Source organism: Pogona vitticeps, chromosome 3 (genome assembly GCF_051106095.1).
Source record: "Pogona vitticeps strain Pit_001003342236 chromosome 3, PviZW2.1, whole genome shotgun sequence".
NCBI classification, from domain to species: Eukaryota; Metazoa; Chordata; class Lepidosauria; order Squamata; family Agamidae; genus Pogona; species Pogona vitticeps.
The window spans coordinates 124,968,236-124,987,449 of record NC_135785.1 but is presented as its reverse complement, the minus strand read 5'-3'; positions in this window follow the sequence as shown (position 1 = coordinate 124,987,449).

Here is a 19,214-nt window from a genome sequence, read left to right as displayed (position 1 = left end):
AGGAGAAAAGAATAGAGGTAGCAAAGAAGAGATGAATATGGATCTATGTATGTTTAAACCGCAGAAGCCTCTGTGCTGCAGGGTCAGAAGAACAGCAGCTGTAAGATCGAATCTACGCAACGCAGTGAGTTCCCATCACTTGTCTCAGCTCCTGCCAACCTAGCAGTTCGAAAGCATGTAAATGCAAGTAAGATAAATAGTTACCACTTCGGTGGGAAGGTAACGGCATTCTGTGTCTAGTTGTGCTGGCCATGTGACCATGGAAACTGTCTTCAGAAGAAACACTCACTCTATGGCTTGGAAACAGAGATGAGCAACACGCCCTAGAGCAGGCTTGTCCAACCTGCGGCACATAGGCCACATGGGGCCAGGTCAGCTCATAATGCGGCCCAGTGCAATTTTTTATTTTTAAAGAAATTCCAAAATTTCAAGTTACACTGCTGGCGCTTGCGGCCAGGGCACGTCACAATGGTAGGGAGGAAGAGAGGGAAGGAAGGAAGGAGCAGGAGGGGAGGGGAAAGGGAGCTGCATGACTGCATTGTGCCATCCCCGTCAATAGGTGGATCCCCTCCTGGCCCCATAAAGCCACCGGAGTCGAAGCTGGCAGCCTCTGCTGTCTGAGATCGCAGCTGCCAGTAAGCGTTCTTGGAGTGGGGCTGCAGAGGATGGCTAGGGCTTCCCCCCATGTGGCCCAAACCAAATTTATGTGCGGCCCAAACTAAATTTTCATCTTCTTATGTGGCCCAGGGAAGGTGAAAGGTTGGACACCCCTGCCCTAGAGTCAGACACAACTGGACTAAATGTCAAGGGCAACCTTTACCTTTACCTTATGTGTGTATATGGGTGTATAAGTATGTATACGTATGTGTGCATGTATATGCATATATACATATGAAAAATAACTATAATAATAATTAAAAAGTTGAGGGTGGGTAGGGTTGAAGGATAGTGGTCTGTTAAGTGCCTATGCATATCCTCTCCCCAGAAGCTGTGAAGCAGTGGAATGGGAAAATATTTAAGTTTAAGAAATAAGTGTGATTTGTTTATGTTAAGCTTTTTACAGAGAGGGGCCTGAAAGTGAAAATGTTATTAATAAGATTTTGAAATAGTTAAGAATATAAGACTTGCATCATGGAATGTAAATGGCTTCGGTGATATAGGAAAAGAAAAATTAGATTAATAGAGGGAAAATTAGATTAATAGAGGGAAATTAGATGTTTTACTTTTGCAAGAAACAAACTGAAATTCCATTCCTGATAAATATGAAAAAGTGTATGGAGATAGCAAAGCTAGAATGGTAGCAATTGTTGTAGTTAAAAGATGTGAAATGAAAACACAAGAGATAAGAAAGGATGAGCTGGAAAGATATACTATAACCTAAGGTAGGATGAAAGGACAAGATGTAATGTTAGGAAATATATACCTTAATGAGAAACAGATTTTTTTTCAAAAATATGCAAAGAAGTGGAAGAATTAAAAAGGGATGTGTAATAATGGCAGGGGGTTGCAATATGGTAATGGATAAAGAGATAGATAAAACAAATCCACCCAAGGAAGAAATGAAAAATAAGAATACTGAACTAAATAAAATAGTAGAAAGAATGAGTCTTAGGGATGTATGGAGGGAATTACGTAAGGGGGGAAAGAGTTATACATTTTATTCAAACAGATGTAAGAGTTGTTCTAGAATAGATTATATACTTGTAATTTCAGATATATTAAATGAAGTAGTTAAATCAGATATAAAAGGGATAAAAACTTCAGACCATGTGGCGGTAATGATGAAAATAGAAATGGAGCGTGATCATAAAGAATCAAAACGATGGAGGACTGATGTGAATATCCTTAAGAATAAAATGGTAGAGAAAATGGAACAAGCATTGAAATAAATATGGTAAATTAATGAAAATGGTGGAAGTAGTATAAATATAGTGTGGGATACTTTAGAAGTTGTAGGACAAGGATTATGTATAAAACATTCATATACAGTAATCTGGAAAAATCAAAAGAGTAAAAAGTGAAGGACCTGGAGGAAGAAATTAGGGAAGGAGAGAGAAGGTACTTAAAGCATAGAGAAATAATGTGTTGATGGGAATTATTGCAAAAAGGAAAGAAGTAGAGAATGTGGAGATAGAAAAAGTGCAGATTTGTATACTGGGAATCAAACACCTCTAGATAGGATTACTACATATGTGAAAACATATATAGGTGATAAAATACAGAATAAAGAGATGATGGAATCACTAACTGAAGAAGGTGAAATATTAGAAGTAATAAATAAATTTAAAATATGTAAAGTTCCAGGGATAGATGGTTTAAATGCAGAATATTATCAAGCTTTTAAGAATATGTTGATTCCAAAATTGAAAAAAAAATTAGATGGAGGAGAAATTCTTCCTTCTTGGAAATAATCTTTGATCATACTAACAGTGAAATCAAATAAGGATGCTACAGACCCAATATCACTAATAAATCAGGATGCAAAGGTGTTTACAGCAGTGTTGGCAAGAAAAATGAATAAATTTATAGATATATATAAGTAGAACTTTGGTATAGATGGGCAGGATAGAAATCCAATAAATAAGTGTGTGTGTGTGTGTGTGTGTGTGTGTGTGTGTGTGTGTGTGTGTGTGTGTAAGAGAGAGAGAGAGAAATGATCAGTTTGGCTTTATAAGAAGTAGACAAATGTCGCATCTCGTTAAGAGAGCTATGAATATATGTTATTACACAGAGAAAAATAAATTAAAAACAAGTATATTGGCATTAGATATATTCAAAGCCTTTGATTGTGTGGAATGGCCAACATTGAAGATGTTGATAAAAGAAATGCAATTTGGAACAATATTTAATAACAACAATTATATTCTGGTAATAAAGTAATAGTGATGGTAAATAATGGTATTACAGAAATGATAATCGTAAGTCATGAAACAATAGCTGGATGCCCCTATCCCAAATTTTGTTTGCATTAATAATGGAATTATTGACAAATACAACAATAACAGATGAAATAATAAAATAGATTAGATTTCAATAGAAAAATAAAATAAGTCTGTTTGCAGACAACACTTTGTTAATAATAGAAAACCCAGTAAAAGCTATAGACATGATAAGAAAGCATTTAAAGGATGTTGAGGAATTCAGTGGTAAAAAGTCAATTGGAATAAATCTGGAATTATGTTATAATGCTTATATTATGCTTCATTGACTACGCAAAAGCCTTTGACTGTGTCGACCACAACAAACTATGGCAAGTTTTTTAAGAAATGGGAGTGCCTGACCACCTTATCTACCTCCTGAGAAATCTATAGGACAGGAAGCAACAGTTAGAACTGGATATGGAACAACTGATTGGTCCAAAATTGGGAAAGGGGTATGACGACTGGATAAATCCCAAACCAGAATTAAGATTGCTGGAAGAAATATCAACATGACACAAATTAACAATTAAACTATAGTTCACGATGGGAAAAATAAAATAAAAATAAAAATTGCTGAAGAAAAACTAAATTGGTTAAATGTAATGCAATTGGGAAAGTGGTTACTAGAGAGCGAGAAATTAAAACTAGAGGATAGAAAATTGACTAAATTTGAAAAAATATAAAGAATATGGAAAAAGAAATTGATGAGGAAAAGAAAGGAAGAACAGGTAATTTATAGAATCTTGATGGATCAGTGGTAACAGAAGATTTAAAAACAGTATGGCAGAGTTTTAGGGAAGATAGATGAAGAGGACTGGAAAAAATCTAGAATACAAGGGTTTTTAAAAATGTCAATTAGGCACAGTGGTTAAACCACTGTACTGCAGCCAAAACTGTGCTCACGACCTGGGGTTCAACCCCAGGTAGCCGGCTCAAGATTGACTCAGCCTTCTATCCTTCCAAGGTCAGTAAAATGAGCACCCAGCTTGCTGGGGGGGGCAATGTGTAGCCTGGATAATTAACTTGTAAACCGCCCAGAGAGTGCTTGAAGCGCTATGGGGCAGTATATAAGCAGCATGCTTTGGTTATAAAATATTATAGAGATGGTATTTAACACCAATAAAATTAAATATTATAGATTCTAAATACTCTAAGAAATGTTGGAAATCACAATGAAGTTGGTACATATTTCATTTGTGGTAGAATTTTGAGGTTATACAAAAAGTATGGGTTAAAGTATTTGAAGAGATCAGAGAATTGTTGGAGGTCAATATTGAAATGGTCCAAAAAAACCCGGCACTGTTATTGATGATAAAAAATGGTGATGTGAATAAAAAGAAATGCTAATGAACTTGATTACTGCAGCTCCATTCCTTGTAGCAAGAAACTGGAAGCAGAACTGGAATTTATAGCTGCAGGAATGGTACAATGAAGTATGGAATATAGCAGTTAATGATAAAATGATTTCAGAAATAAAGTTTTAAAAAAGGAGAGATTTAAGTTTAACAGTTTCAATGAAATATGGGAAGAATTTATAAAAGCTGCATTGTGTAAAGGGAAAGGGGGAAGACGGGCAATGAAAATATGTATTTTTGGAAGGATTTTGGGGTGAATAAAGAAGGAAGATTATGATTCTAAGCAAAAGTATGTAAATATAATGGTCCCTGGGGGAGGGGTACACCCTCCTAAATTTATGTATTTAGTAAGTTTTATGTTTTAGAAGTACAGTGGTGCCTTGCTTGACGACGTTAATTCATTCCAGTGAAATCACTGTAGAGCGAAAACGTCATCAAGCGAAATAAAAAATCCATTGAAACACATTGAAAACCGTTCAATGCGTTCCAATGGGCGAAATACCCATTTGTCCAGCAAAGATTCTCCATACGTCGGCCATTTTCTGGTGCCTGTAATGCGAGGAATCCATCCCTAACACAGCAGGGAGCCATTTTCTACAGCCGGTGGCCATTTTGAAACCCGGCGATCAGCTGTTTGCTGATCGTCGTAAAGCAAAAAATTGGTTCCTGAAACAGGGAACCAATCAACGTTAAGCGAAATTCCCCCATCTAAACATCGTTGCGATCGCAAAAACTTCAACGTTAAGCAGATTTGTCGTCAAGCGGGGTAATCATCCAGCGAGGCACCACTGTATATGTATTTTGGCTTATATTTCAACAATGAATGAATGAATGAATGAATGAATGAATGAATGAATGAATGAATGAATGAATGAATGAATGAATGATTGAATGAATGAATGAATGAATGAGTCAGTCAGTCAGTCAGTCAGTCAGTCAGTCAGTCAGTCAGCTTGGACCCAGGCCATATAGAGCTTTATAGTTTAAAACCAGCACTTTGAATTGTGCCTGGAAACTGATTGATATCTTTTTTTATTTTGCTCTTTTTTTCCATGTTTGTGTGTGGAGGGGTGCTTTTCCCACTTCATTGTTTAAAATAATTGTTTGTTAATTTAATTATTTAACAAATATTTGACAAATATGTCTACTGCTTATTGTTGGCTGCTTATTGTTATTGTGTATAGTATATTGGTTTTTTGTTATATGTACATTTTATTGTGTTTATATGTCTGGAAGCCGCCTAGAGTGGTCATTTTGAACAGATAGGTGGGGTATTAAATAAATAAATAAATAAATAAATAAATAAATAAATAAATAAATAAATAAATAAATAAATAAATAAATAAATAAATTTTCTACTAAAGGAGCATATTTGGGGGTGTTGAAATTCTTGTTGGTTGCTCCACTTTATCCCCAGCACAGAGGGTGTGCTGCATGGGTGGTACTGAACACATACATTTTCTTCTCTACTTTTTAGTCCTGTACTGATTTTTTAATTGGCTGGTATTTTTTGCATAGGTCTGATTATGATTTTTCTTTCTCATGTACTATTGCCTGCATTTGGAATACAGTGGTGCCTCGCATTACGATGTTAATTCATTCCAGCGAAATCGCTGTAGAACGAAAACATCGTAAAGCGATTTTTAAAAGCCCATAGAAACGCATTAAAACCCAATTAATGCATTCCTATGGGCTTGAAACTCACCGTCCAGCGAAGATCCTCCATAGCGCCGCCATTTTCGCTGGCCCTGCAGCAAGGAATCCGTCCCAGAAAACAGCGGGCGGCCATTTTTTTTCCCCGGTCGCCATTTTGAAACCACCAATCAGCTGTGCGAAAATCATCATTTTGCGATAATCAGTTAGCGAAGCAGGGAACCAATCATCACAAAGCAAAAAAAAAAACCCATAGGAAACATCGTTTTGCAATCGCATTTGCGATCGCAAAACCTTCGTCGTTATGTGATTTCGTCGTAAAACAAAGCACTTGTCTTGCGAGGCACCACTGTAGACTTATTCTCTTGCCTTGCCTCTGCCTTTTAGAGTAGTTTTTAAGAGATCTGCAGTGATTAATTTGGACTAGTGCCAGGAAACAGGAACAAGAAAAGCCAAAATGAAAGAACACAAATGAGGCTTTCCATTTCATATTGAACAAGAGGACTGGTGTGTGAAAAGCACACAAAAAAGAAAGAAATGAAAAGATGCTTCCTCCGGGGAAAAATCTATACCAAAGAAATACATTTTTTGTTCACTGTGCGTACCCCAAATACAAACTGTCTCTCTTGATTACATATACATTTTACTTCTCAGCTGGTGCCAACATCTGTTCATTGGAAACTATGTCAAGAGATTGAGTAAGGGTAGTCATTTTTAAGAAACTGAAATGTTATTCATTTCAGCAAAAGTATACATAAAAACTGCTGCCCATAAATTTCTCCTTAAAAGAGACTTTGCCCTTCTTACCAAGGAAAGTTTCTTTGGGACCAGGTCTCCTGTGCCTTGCGCAGTTCAAATGGAGGAAGCCTTAAGCTGCTTCTGCCTATATGTATTGACTGTCAATTGATCACAAGTGAAGGATGAGCACACAATACTGTACATTAAAAAATGATTTAACCATTTTACCATGGACTGAAGACTCAAGGCAAGTGCCTTAATTATCTGGAATACGTATGTGGATTATGGAAACATTCCAACTGCAGTAAATGTGTGTAATCACATTTTCATACTAACAATATAACCCAATATGTTAGATAAGTGCCGGACAAACAGCTAACACACATCTAGGTCAGATGGGAAATCAGTGCAATTGGCTGTGGAAACAAATCTGTGGCTTATGTACTCTTCTCCACCTTTGCACCCTTCTAAATAACAACTGAGGTTTGTTTGTAAATTCATAGATCTGTGTGACACAGTCTGTGTGACACTTATGTTGCTAAAAGGGCTATATAGATTATTTTAGCAGATATCATATAAATGGACCCATTTTCACTGAAGATAATATGTAATATAAGAGAGAATATGTAGCCCAGGACTTGTTCTTGCACTCTGCTGTATGCGAACCAGTTGCAATATAAAGCCTTCAAAAACCTTTTTTGACAAGCAGGCTGAATGCATCACACCAATAAGACTGTGAGGTCTATGCAGAATTTGACTCCATTCACCTTTGCAAAGACCCACAATGCATCCATATATAAAATGATAGGTACGATGACTGTTTCAGGCCTCACACATGATTTTATCAGCTCTAATATCTTTAGCTGCTGCTAAACAGTTCAGAAATATGCAACAGCCCAGCTTTAGGGGCTGACCACATGACCAAAAACTGTGGGAAATACTACAGGCTTGGGGTAGCCTGCTTTGCCTTTTACCTCAATTGATTAGAAAGTACCCATTGATTAGAAAGTACAGAATGTATTTTCCCTCCTTAGCAATCTGAACTGTTTCCTGTCCAGAGCAATGCAAGCATGTGATGTCTTGAATTTCTGCAGGAAGGCGGTTGAGGTGCATTTGTGTGTGTGTGTGCATATGCACTTTTCTACCTTCTCTCTTGCCTCTATTGCAGAGTTTTGAATTTTGTTTACATTCCTCTAGCTGCACAGCAGAAGTGCAGAGATTCACCAAGCAGAATAGCTTCATGTTCCCCTTTTCTCATTGGCACTTAAGCCTCAAAAACGCATTCTGAGACATTTGTAAGAGAAAGAGTAAAATTATTTCTTTACTTACAGTTGTAAACAGATTAATAGTAAACAGGCAAACCAACTGACTACTTTCAGCAACAGACTTCAACAGATTCAAGAGAGGGAAAGAGCACTGAGCAGAGAGGAGGGACTCTCTTTGAATTCAGAGGCAGGGAAGGAATGATTGGTTAGTGATGGATACATTGACAGTCACCTCTTAGTTCATCAAGGTACAAGCACACACAGAGAGTGCAGTTCCAGCAAAGTCTCTATCTCAAGACTCTTTTTTTCAAGCTTCTCCTTCTTGGCAACATGCCTGTTTTTATTTTATTTTATTTTATTTTGTAACACTTTAACAATGCAAAGCCCTATGTCAGAAGCTTAGAATCGAAACAAGAAAAAGTCTGTCTCATTGCTTATTAAGGCAGTTCATTAGACGCCACCTGCAGGACTGTAAGTAGAACTGCAAACAGTTCAATTTCTGACCTTGAGCCAGACATCCTGGAGAGCAGGAGTCAAGGTAGGCTCCATGCCTGCCGGGCTCGAGGGTGTTAAAGACTTTTCCCACAAGTATGAACAAAGCTTAAGAGCATGCTTGATCATCTTTTTACACTCCAGACAGGAGTGGCTCTGGTGCCTCTCCTGTAAACAAAATAAGCGGTTGTGGCTGTCCGTGAGGGGGATCTTATTAGCACATGACGTACAGCGCTTAAAGGGACCAGAAAAGGCCATAAAAATTGATGGGAACAGAAGAAGAGGGGAGGAAGGGGGAAAAAAGAGAACTCATGGGAAAACGTCAATGATTGCCAGTCCAAGTCAGAAGCCAAAATAGATTAGAAGCTGAAAATCACGATCAAGTCCATAAGCCCAATCAGAAATGGTAATCAGTCCAAAGGTCAGTAATCCAGAAATCACAAAAAGGTAGCCGATCCAAATCCAACAATTGTAATCAAAACAAAGCCAGTCCAAAGGTCAAAGTACTCCAGAAATCACAAATGGTAGTAAGGAAGCCAGACCAGAATAAAAAAAAAAACATGAAATTGTTAGAATATTAATAACTAGGTTTTGGAAAGAGAAAAATGATATTAAAATAGGAGATTGGTATAGTGAAGTATGGGACATTGCATTAAATGATAAATTGACTATTGAACTCAAAATAAAAAGAGGGGAAATAAGTTCTAACAATTTTTATGATATTTGGGGTAAATTCATGGAATTTGTGTTAGTGAAAGGAAGGAGGAAAGCCTCTAAAGAATACTCTATACAATTTTGGAAAGGTAGTCTGCAATAAAAATATTGTTAAATGGGGTCCTCTGGGTATGGGGTGCACGTTAGAATTTAGTCTGTAATAAGCACTATTATTTGTAATGTTTGTAATTTTGTTGTATATGTTTTTTCATCTTAAAAATAAAATATTTAAAACAAAAAACAAAAAAACCCGTGAAATGGGCAACAATTCAAAACAGCTCTAGACATCGTGAAAGAGTCTGATCTCAGCGGCGGCAAGAAGGAACTGAGGTATTACGGGTGGGTGGAGCATGCGGGCCACGTGGAAACGTCCTACTAAACACATGTTTTTAAGCTCTGGAAGATTTCGAGGAGTCCTGTGCAGGCGCAGCCTAACTCATTTGTGTGCACTCACAGAGGCCACGAAGAAGAAACATTAATTTCAAAGTAGTTTGATTGGTCACAAGAAAGCTAGTGTGATGAAGCAGAATGTTGGACCAGGATTTTATTTGTGTACTTATACAGAATATTTGTATCCCACCCTACATCATGGGATCACAAGAACAATCTAAAATAATTTAGCAGTTTAAAACATTAAAACTATTTTTAAAAATGTTAATTAGTTGAAGCCTTTTAAAAACAGTAAACTTCTACACATTACAAAGCAAAGCAAAACTAAAACCCTCCACAACTAACTCAAGATGAAATTCTTAAGCCCTAAAAGCTCTAATGAACAGCCATGTTTTAACTTGGAGCTGAAATGAAATCAGTCTCAGTGCCAAGCAAGCCCTGCCAGGGGAAAGCACTGAACAATTAAGTTGAGAAAAATATCTCCCAAGCCTCCGCATGTGACACTGTTCTCAGTGATAGAATATAGAGTAGGGCACTCCAGAAGATCTTAATGATCAGGGAAATGTATAAGGGAGAGGCACTCCCTTGTAAATCCAGGTTTCAAGCTATTCAGGGCTGTGTAAGTCATTATCAACACCTTAAACTAAGACTGGAAATAGGGACAGTCAGTGCAACTCTTTCAGAAGCAGTGCCACATGAGTTCTGGAAGAATCTAGCTGCTTCATATTGGATTCTGTCAGGATTTGGCGACAGGAAAATGCGCAGAGTTAATTGAAGACACTTACACGTTCTTCTTCTTTAGCAAGACGGGTATATTTACAATATTTACAAGTATATACAGGCTGGCATCACTTCAGCATGGCAGGAAATCATTAAACAAACCGGCATAGAGGATAGCAGCAAATGGTGGAGAGAGAAGAGAAATCTATGAACACACTGTTCACTTATATACATATACAAGGCTTCTTTAGTCCAATCAGAAGACACATTACATCATCTTCTGCACCTGGGTATCTTCTCATCTTCAGACATTGCATCATCTCCTCAGCAGTCACAGTGACTCAGCATACACACATCTGTTCACAATGGCAGCTCATTAAAAACACATTTATCCAGGTTCAGGCCTATAAAAATTACAATATCCTGACAGATTCCCTGTATATCTATGCCATCTTCAAGGAGAGTAGTTAGGCATCCTTCAGTCTCGAAAGACTATGGTACCGTGCTCTGTATGGAGGACTTGGAACAGTGTCTAGTGTGGCTGAGGAGGCCGATTCGAGAGTGACAGTCTCTTCCACACTGAAGACAAATCCAATCTGTCCCCTGTCCAGCTCCCTGGTTTTGCTGCTTTTGTGACTTCCTCTTTGCCTCAGCCTGCTGGGCAAGGGTCTCTTCAAATTGGGAGAGGCCATGATGCAATGCCTGCCCGGAGTCCATTGTAGCAGTCTAAGTGGAGGTTACCAATGCATGAATTACTGTGGCCAAGTTATCCCTGTCGTTGACTTGAACTGAGCCTTGAAACTCACTGGGTGTCTCAGCCTTACCACGAGCTGTGGAGATGTGGAGAAGAGGAAAGCCACGTACACAATATCTTGAGATCACTGGAGAAAAGGCAGAGAATAAATTGAATGATTTACAGTGCAAGCTGCTTATTCCAAGAGTAACTTTACAAGTAATGCTTGTCCAAATCACAGAGTTTAGACTCAATATTGCTGTAGTTCTAGAACTCCCACCATAGAGTAGTATAAACCTCACTGAAATGAAGAGAAACTGTACAAAAGAGTAACAAGGAAAACAGATCAGCTTCTATGGACTGAATCCTCATAAATGTATCTATCGGTAAAAAGCTGTTTCTGCACAGTGGAGGTTCAACGTTGCCACTATAGTTCATGGGAACTAATGGCATGATCTGGCTAAGCCAAACAGGAAAAACATGAACACAACATGGAACACTCAGTAGGGGATCCTTTTGAGATTAAGCAATCAACATTTGTACGTCATTATAGCAAATGCAGCTATTGACAAGCCTCTTGGTTTTGCTGCCTGAGCATGTGGAAGCAGGACTATAAGATGTGGTGAGCTATCTACCAGAATGCTATCTGTGCAATGGCTACAGTTCCAGCAGATTTCAAAGGCTGCAGAAGAGCCATATTTCTGCATTGTCAATACATTGCACACACAGAGAAAGAGAAAGAGAGAGAATATCACTCATTGATGAGATTGGGCTGCCTCTGGGTGAAACTCAGTGTCTACTTCTGCAATGGGTCCCACCACCACCACCACTTCTTTCTTCTGCAGACCCTTGTGCCTCCTGGCCTCAAATCTGCTTTGAGGACTCCTCCAAAATCTTTCAAGCACATTTTGAAGGCAAGCAAGAAGAGGTCTGGATGTGTGTCATGGAATCCACTGTTGTGCTGGTGGAAGCCATTCCACTGACAGGAGGGGTTAGTCAGTTAGTGCCACCCCCTAACATTTATACCTCATTATTCGGTTTCTGATTCCTAGCCTAAATTTCATAACGATCAGTTAGCAGCCATTGCCTTCACCAGAGATGATGTCATGTGTGATGGAAAGTCAAGCCAATCTGCTTGATAACAGGGAAACAAGGTGATTGGCTGTGTGGTGCATGTGGCCAGGCTATCCAGAAAAGCCTGAAGGAGGAGGGGGATGGAGGGCTGGAATGTGAGAAAAGAAAAGAAAAAGTGTAAGAGATGAAGGAGGGTGTGTTTGGGGGCTGTTGGGTTGTAACTGAAAAAAAAAAAACCTGAAGCTCAGATCTGTATTCCAAAGTTGCTGTTGCCATATAATAAAAAAGCAGATCATTTTTCATTCTTCAACCACTGGGTCTAGTATGGTTAATAATTGCAGTTAAACCCTTTAATGGAAAGTTATTTTAAAAAGTGACAAGCCTGGATAGGGGCTGGTCACATCATGTTAAACCCTTTTCCTTTTCCCTACTGATTTCTGCAATTCCTCCCTCCCTCTAGCTTTCTTTTAGATGACTATGTGATTGGTCAACAGAATTACTGGCTGAATAATGTGATTTGATTTAATTTTATTTATATCCCACTATATTTCATGGGCTCAAAATTACTTACAGCAGTTTTTCTAAATAGGTTCCCAATAGGTCCATTCTAAAGCACAAAACATGTTCTTTATCCTCACTTTATTTTCTCAGAATCTGGCTTAGATTTCACTCCTGGTATCGCCTGTGAAATATATGAAGAAGCACAAGACGAAAGGAGGATAAAAAAGATGAACAGCAGAAGTCACAATAGAACTGCAGAAAATAACAAACAGCTTATGGCATGTTTATGAATTTCAACCTCAGAAAAGATGCAACGTGGGCATTTATTTATTTATTTTCTTTATTTTTCAGGTTAAAATGAGATTCCACCCACCCCCCTCATATCTTATTCAAGCAACTTCCTCACGGCTGTCTCCACCAACCCTTCCAATATCCCATCCATCCATAGTGATGAGGATTATTTAGAACCAGGCACCATGATAAAACAGGCAGTCTCATTCAACAGTAAAAATGTTGTCTCCCTCTGATCCTCAGATTATGGAGATGAGGGAATGAACATACATCAGTAAGATTCCCTGCTGAGATAGCTTTTCAGTCTTTTCAGTAAAAGAAAGATCAAAGGGAAAGTGGCTAATTAGCATACCAAAGGAGACAAAAACCCCAAGAGCTTTATCGTTGTTGCAATCCAATAATAAACAGCCAAGTACAAAAAAAAAGATTATTTGATAATGACACACAGAACTAAAAGCCTTTGAAATATCAGCTTCTAGAGAAAAAAATATTTTTGGAAGGGGAGAAAAATCTTTAATTATACAGAATAATGCTAAAGCATTGGGGAGCAGCTCTTAGTTCCTGGGAGAGCTTGCTTGTAAAACAACTTTACTCCCAAATAGCAGTGTGGATTGCCTTTATCTCAATTTTTTAAAAAGGAAACAACAAAAGGCTTCAAATCCTGTCCTGAATAAACATTCAGTTCTTTTATATACAAAAACATTAAATGCAAGGTTCTTGTTTTTCTTCCTCATTTTCTCTAGGAAATATATGTATGTATGTATGTATCAACTTCCTTTCCCAGATCAGATTTTGCTTATGGGCTCTTGGTAAAAACCTAAAGATAATTTTGAAGCTCTACAAAGTAACTTCAAAAAACAGAGAACTAACAGGAAATTTAGGAAACTCTTTTCCCCTTCATTGGCTGAGATCAAATAATAGCCTGAAAGCACCAAGTGGCACAAGTTTCTTCTCCAGAATTCTAGCAGTAGCTTTGGTGATATAACAGAAAAACAGTAATTTGCTGATTGGTTGCCATGTGTGAATTTCTAAAAAGAAGAAAAGGTCAGTTTTAGCACTGGGTCTAGTCTGTGAATCTCCTGAAGTTGCTGAAAGGGTCATTGTAGAGATCTCTTAGAGGCTGGAACTCTCAATCCACGGTTTGACCCTTCCTGCAGCTCCAAGTACAGTGCTAAGCGTGCACTTAATGCTGCACTTAGCGTGATGCAGAGGTGCTGCTTCTGCAGCTCAAGGTCTTCTTATATCTTCAGGCAGAGAGAAGACTATAAACAGCTGGGATAAAGCAGATGTTGCCAGCTCCCCTCCTTGTCCTTCCCCCAACAGACTGCCTGTTTTATATGCAGCCCGTTGCCCTTTTCTAGGACTAGAATCAGAATATTTGAGGGGATTGGCGGCAGTTCAGTGGGACAGTACCTGTTTTACATGCAGAAAGCTCTAGGTTCTGTTCCCAACATCTCTAGGTCAGGCTAGAAAAGAATTCAGCCTGAAACTCTGGAGAACCTGAGCTAGTCAGTGTCATTTGCAACTAAAGAACTGTATTTTTCCATGTATAAGATGATACTTTTGTCTAAAATCTTTAGGCAAGAAATTGAGGGTAGTCTTATACATGGAAGTAAGCTGAGGAGATAACTGTGCAATTGCACAACTGCCTTTGCAAATAGGCTTCCTTCACTCATGAGGTTTAGCTGCCTCTAATCATGAGCCTTATGTAACTGACATCAGCTGATTGGATCCAACACCTTGTTGGAGCGTGTACGCAGTTTCAGATACAACAGGGACTGGTAATGTTGGAGCATTCTGAGCCCAGAGGCTGAATAAAGTGATATCCTCAAAGCTAAGTGTGATGCATAATATGACAGTACTAGTATGTAACTGCTACCTAATTACTAAATAAAAATGTGTTCTGTTTTATGTTTAAAATATTGATTTCTTAATTTTGTGTTGAAAAAATGAAGGTGACTTATACATGGAGGTGTCTTATACATAGAAAAATTAGGCATATCTTACGTAACGTAAGAACATGAGCCCTGCTGGATCAGGCCAAGGGCCTATATAGTCCAGCTTCCTGTATCTCACAGCGGCCCCAACCAATGCCTCTGGGAGCTCACAACACAACTAGATATCTGTCTCCTGATACCTGTTCCCTGCATCTAGCATTTTGAGGTAGCCTGGAGATTATACATCCCCATCATGGCTTGTAACCTGCAGTGGGGTTTTCCATCTTAATCCTTCTTTCAAAATTCAGCATTTAAAATGACCACAGTGGCAGAGGACTGGAGGATAGCACATGTCATGCCAATCTAAAAACGGAAGGAGAGGGGACTTGGGATACTACAGACTGGTTAGCCTAACGTCTGTTCTAGAGAAGAAGGTGCAAAGCCTCATCCAAGATAAAATCTTAAAACACACAGAACAAGCCTTGCTGAGGGAAAATCAGCATGGGTTCTGTAAGGATAAGTCCTGCCTCACACACCTTTTAGAATTCTTTGGAAAGGTAAACAGGCATGTGGGCGACCCAGTGGATCTGGTCTATCTGGGTTTTCAGAAGGTGTTTGACTCAGTCCCTTACCAAAGACTGCTGAGAAAACTCCACAGTCAGGGGATAAGAGAGCAGGTGCTCTTATGGATTGAGAATTGGTTGAGAACCAGGAAACAGAGAGTAGGTGTCAATGGGCAATTTTCACAATGCAGGGAGGTGAAGAGCGGTCTGCCCCAGGGATCTGTCCTGGGACTGGTGCTTCATAAATGACCTGGAGACAGGGATAAGCAGTGAAAAGGCCAAGTCTGCAGATGACACTAAACTTTTCCCAGTAGTAAAAACCAGAAGGGATTGTGAAGAGCTCCAGAAGTATCTTTCAAAACTGGGAGAATGTGCAACAAAATGGCAAATGTGTTTCAATATAAGAAAATGTAATGCACATTGGGTCAAAAAATCGAAACTTTAGTTAACAGCTGATGGGTTCTGAGCTGTCCATGACGGATCAGAAAAGAGAGCTTGGTGTGCTGGTGGACAGCTTGATGAAAGTGTCAACTTAGTGTGTGGCGGTAGTGAAGAAGGCCAATTCCATGCTACGTATCATTAAAAAGGGTACTGAAAATAAAACAGCCAACATTATAATGCCATTGTACAAAACACTGGTAAGGCTGCACCTGGAGTATTGCATACAGTTCTAGTCACCACAACTCTCCCCTGAGTTCTGGAACTGGAAAGACAGGTTCCAAAAGGACATTCTCCAGCATCAGTGTGCTCTTTAAAATACATGGGAAAGTAGCACAAAATCACTATTTATAATGATCTGCTTTTCTGTCAGTTTGTTCTGACTGATTTTTTTTAATTTCCTCTTTGGTTCAAAAGAAAGAACAATATATTTGGACAGTCAAATGGATCAGACACTTCTCAGTTTTCCAATTCATCTTCTATGGAGAAAAGGGATAGTTAGAAAAAAGAAGAGCTTCAGGTTTTTTGAAAGATGCATTTAGTTTCCTCCAAGTGAGACTGGTAGAAGATTCAGATCTACTTTCAAATCACCACACAGTGACTGAAATCCTGTTGCAAAGTTACACAAACCCCGTAACTTTTGAAAGTGTATTGCCATAGGTTACGAAATCATAAAAAACCTGATCCCACAGCTACAAATACTCAACAATCACTCACACTACACCAGAACACAGACAGACTTCTAGTTCCTGTCCTCTAACGATGCCAGCTACAGAGATTGGCAAAACGTAAGGAAGAAAAACCTCCAGAACAAGGCCAAACAGCCCGAAAAACCCACAACAATCAAACCTCCACAGACTTTATCTGTTGCATATTGATTCACATGGCTTGGCATGCAACACAGAATGGCTACAGAAATGTCTTAACTTAGAGTAAGTTGTAGCTCACTGTTACATCATTTGCAACTACTGTGCAACAGGTATTTCAGCACGTGACTCAGGTTCAACAAAAAGCCAGCATATACTTCAATATTATTCAATTCAGTGAGGTGTGGAACTATTCACACGTTTTGCTCTTCGTGGTATGAAAACATCAAACGGCTATAAGACAAATCCCTTCTCTTTCTGCTTATCACCCTGATATTGTATAGACAGATTCTGGATAGCTGAACATATATTTATACATCTCTCGGTAAAACCACTGATGCTTTGAAGGATTTGACTTTGACTCAACCACACCCAATACTTTTAAAGAATTAAGAACTGATATATTGTTATGTGCCATGAAGTCAGAATAGACTACAATGAGGAAATCAACATTCTATAAGGTGAATCTAAAAATGTGGGCACTCCAAACAAAAAATTGTAACTTGTACACTAAGCTTCAGATCAGCACCAAATTTAGTAAAGTTGTAGCAGTCTGCTCTTGCTCTGTGCCAAATCTGGGAATGTAAAGTTTGGCATTCTTTTTCCTGCTGGCAACAGGGTCACAATATTGTGCAGCAATATCAGGCCGCTTCCTGGAGTTTTGAATCAGAGATATAGAAGCACAACATGCCATATTAATAAACTGGGGATTTTTTTAAAAAAATGAATTTAATTAACATTAGTAGAAGCTAATATTCTTAACAAAAAAGGGTATCCAATGCACTGAGATACTTATTAAAAATGATCAAAATCTGTGATGTTTCATTACTGCGTCACTTAGTTTGACATATAATTTCCTAATTCACAATGTTCTCTAGAAAATGTGAATTAAACTTCCACCTATGTCTTGAATATTTCTCATTGCTATTGCTTTGCTTTAAATTCTTCGCTTTGTTCATTCCTGCTTTCTTCCTTGTCTCCCTTCCTGCCATATTTCATCTTTCAAGGGCTCATTTCATGAACCTTGAAGTCGGCAGGTGTTTAAAATGCACATCATTTCTCATTAGGCCAGATATGGTTCAGTGCAATTGCCAGTAATTCTGGCTCTCTTTCACAAGTGCTGAGAGGCTCTGATGTCAGCATTCATAATCAGGGGAGGTTACCTCAACACTTTTTAATTTGCTTCTTCAAATAAAAATGAATTATTTATTGTATGAGAACTGAATGCCATGCTTCCTCTTTAAGTTTTTTTGTCTTGTTTGCTCATTTCCTTTTAATTAGATGTTCAAGTATTTCATAGAAATTTCTTATGCTGTTGAAGGTTTATCAGAAATATTAAAGACTTACAGACCAAATAACCCACTGGAGAAGGGCTGAAGGAATTCAGAGTGACTCTGAATGCACTAACCTTGACTTTGAGGGAGGAGGGATCTTCCCAATGATAGAAAGAGTCCAAAGGGTTCCATTCAAGGGATGTGTCAGCCTTATGTGTTCTGAAACTTGGGCTGCCCACAGCAATTTTCCATTTCCTGATATTTCAATGCCAAACCCCTGAGACCATGGTATGGGCCTTTGTGATGCCACAGGAGTTGGGCCTTTGTGCTTGTGTTTGAAAGAGAGATGGGAGTGATTTGAAATTTGGAAAGTGGCTGCTGTACCACTTAAGCAACTATTATGTGTGCTGTGGATTTTTTATCCACGATACTGTAGCTTGTTCCCCAAGTGGACATCAGAAAGACAGATACAAAATGCCCTCTCATTTTGATGAAAGAGTGAAGGAGGTAATGGTAAAATGGGCACAAAACTTTGGCTATAATATTCATATTGATGACTGGACAAAAATGTGGAAAGATAACTATAAGATGATTAAACCAGTTAATTTTAGAGAAAACATCCTTAAAATGTTTCATAGATGGCATTTTACTCCATTAAGATTGACATAAATGTCAGAAAGAATCAATAATGTTTGTTGGAAATGTAAAAAAATAAATAAATCCAGGGACTTATGATCATGTATGGCGGTCATGCGAAAAAGCAAAAAAAAAAAAAAAAAAAAAAAAAAAGTTTCAGGTTTGGGAAATGTCATAAGAAATTATTCAGCAAAAATTAAGTTTTAAAGCTTTATTGAATATAATGCCAGAAATTATTGATCAGAAAATAAAATATTGTATATATTTACTGCAGCTAGGTTACTCTGGGCCCCAAAATGGAAGAATGGAGAAATACTGAAGAAGCTACTGGATATTGCAGAACTAGGTATGCTTTCAGAGGCATTATAGGATCAACCGAGACACTTGGTAAAGGAAAGCTGGAAGCTGATATATAATTGGGCCCAGGTAAAGAGAGGAATTTAGGGGAAGAAATAGTTTATGGCAAATCAGTACTCACTAGAATCTTTTGATGATATTTAGATGACAAAATCTCTGATCTATAGGTGTAGTATGGATGTTTGGTTTTGATGTTTTTGTTATTGGTGTTATTGTATGTCTGTACGTAAGAATAAAAAGAAAAAAGAAAGACAGATGCAAAATGCAAGGTAGCCTTACAAATGTATTCAAACACA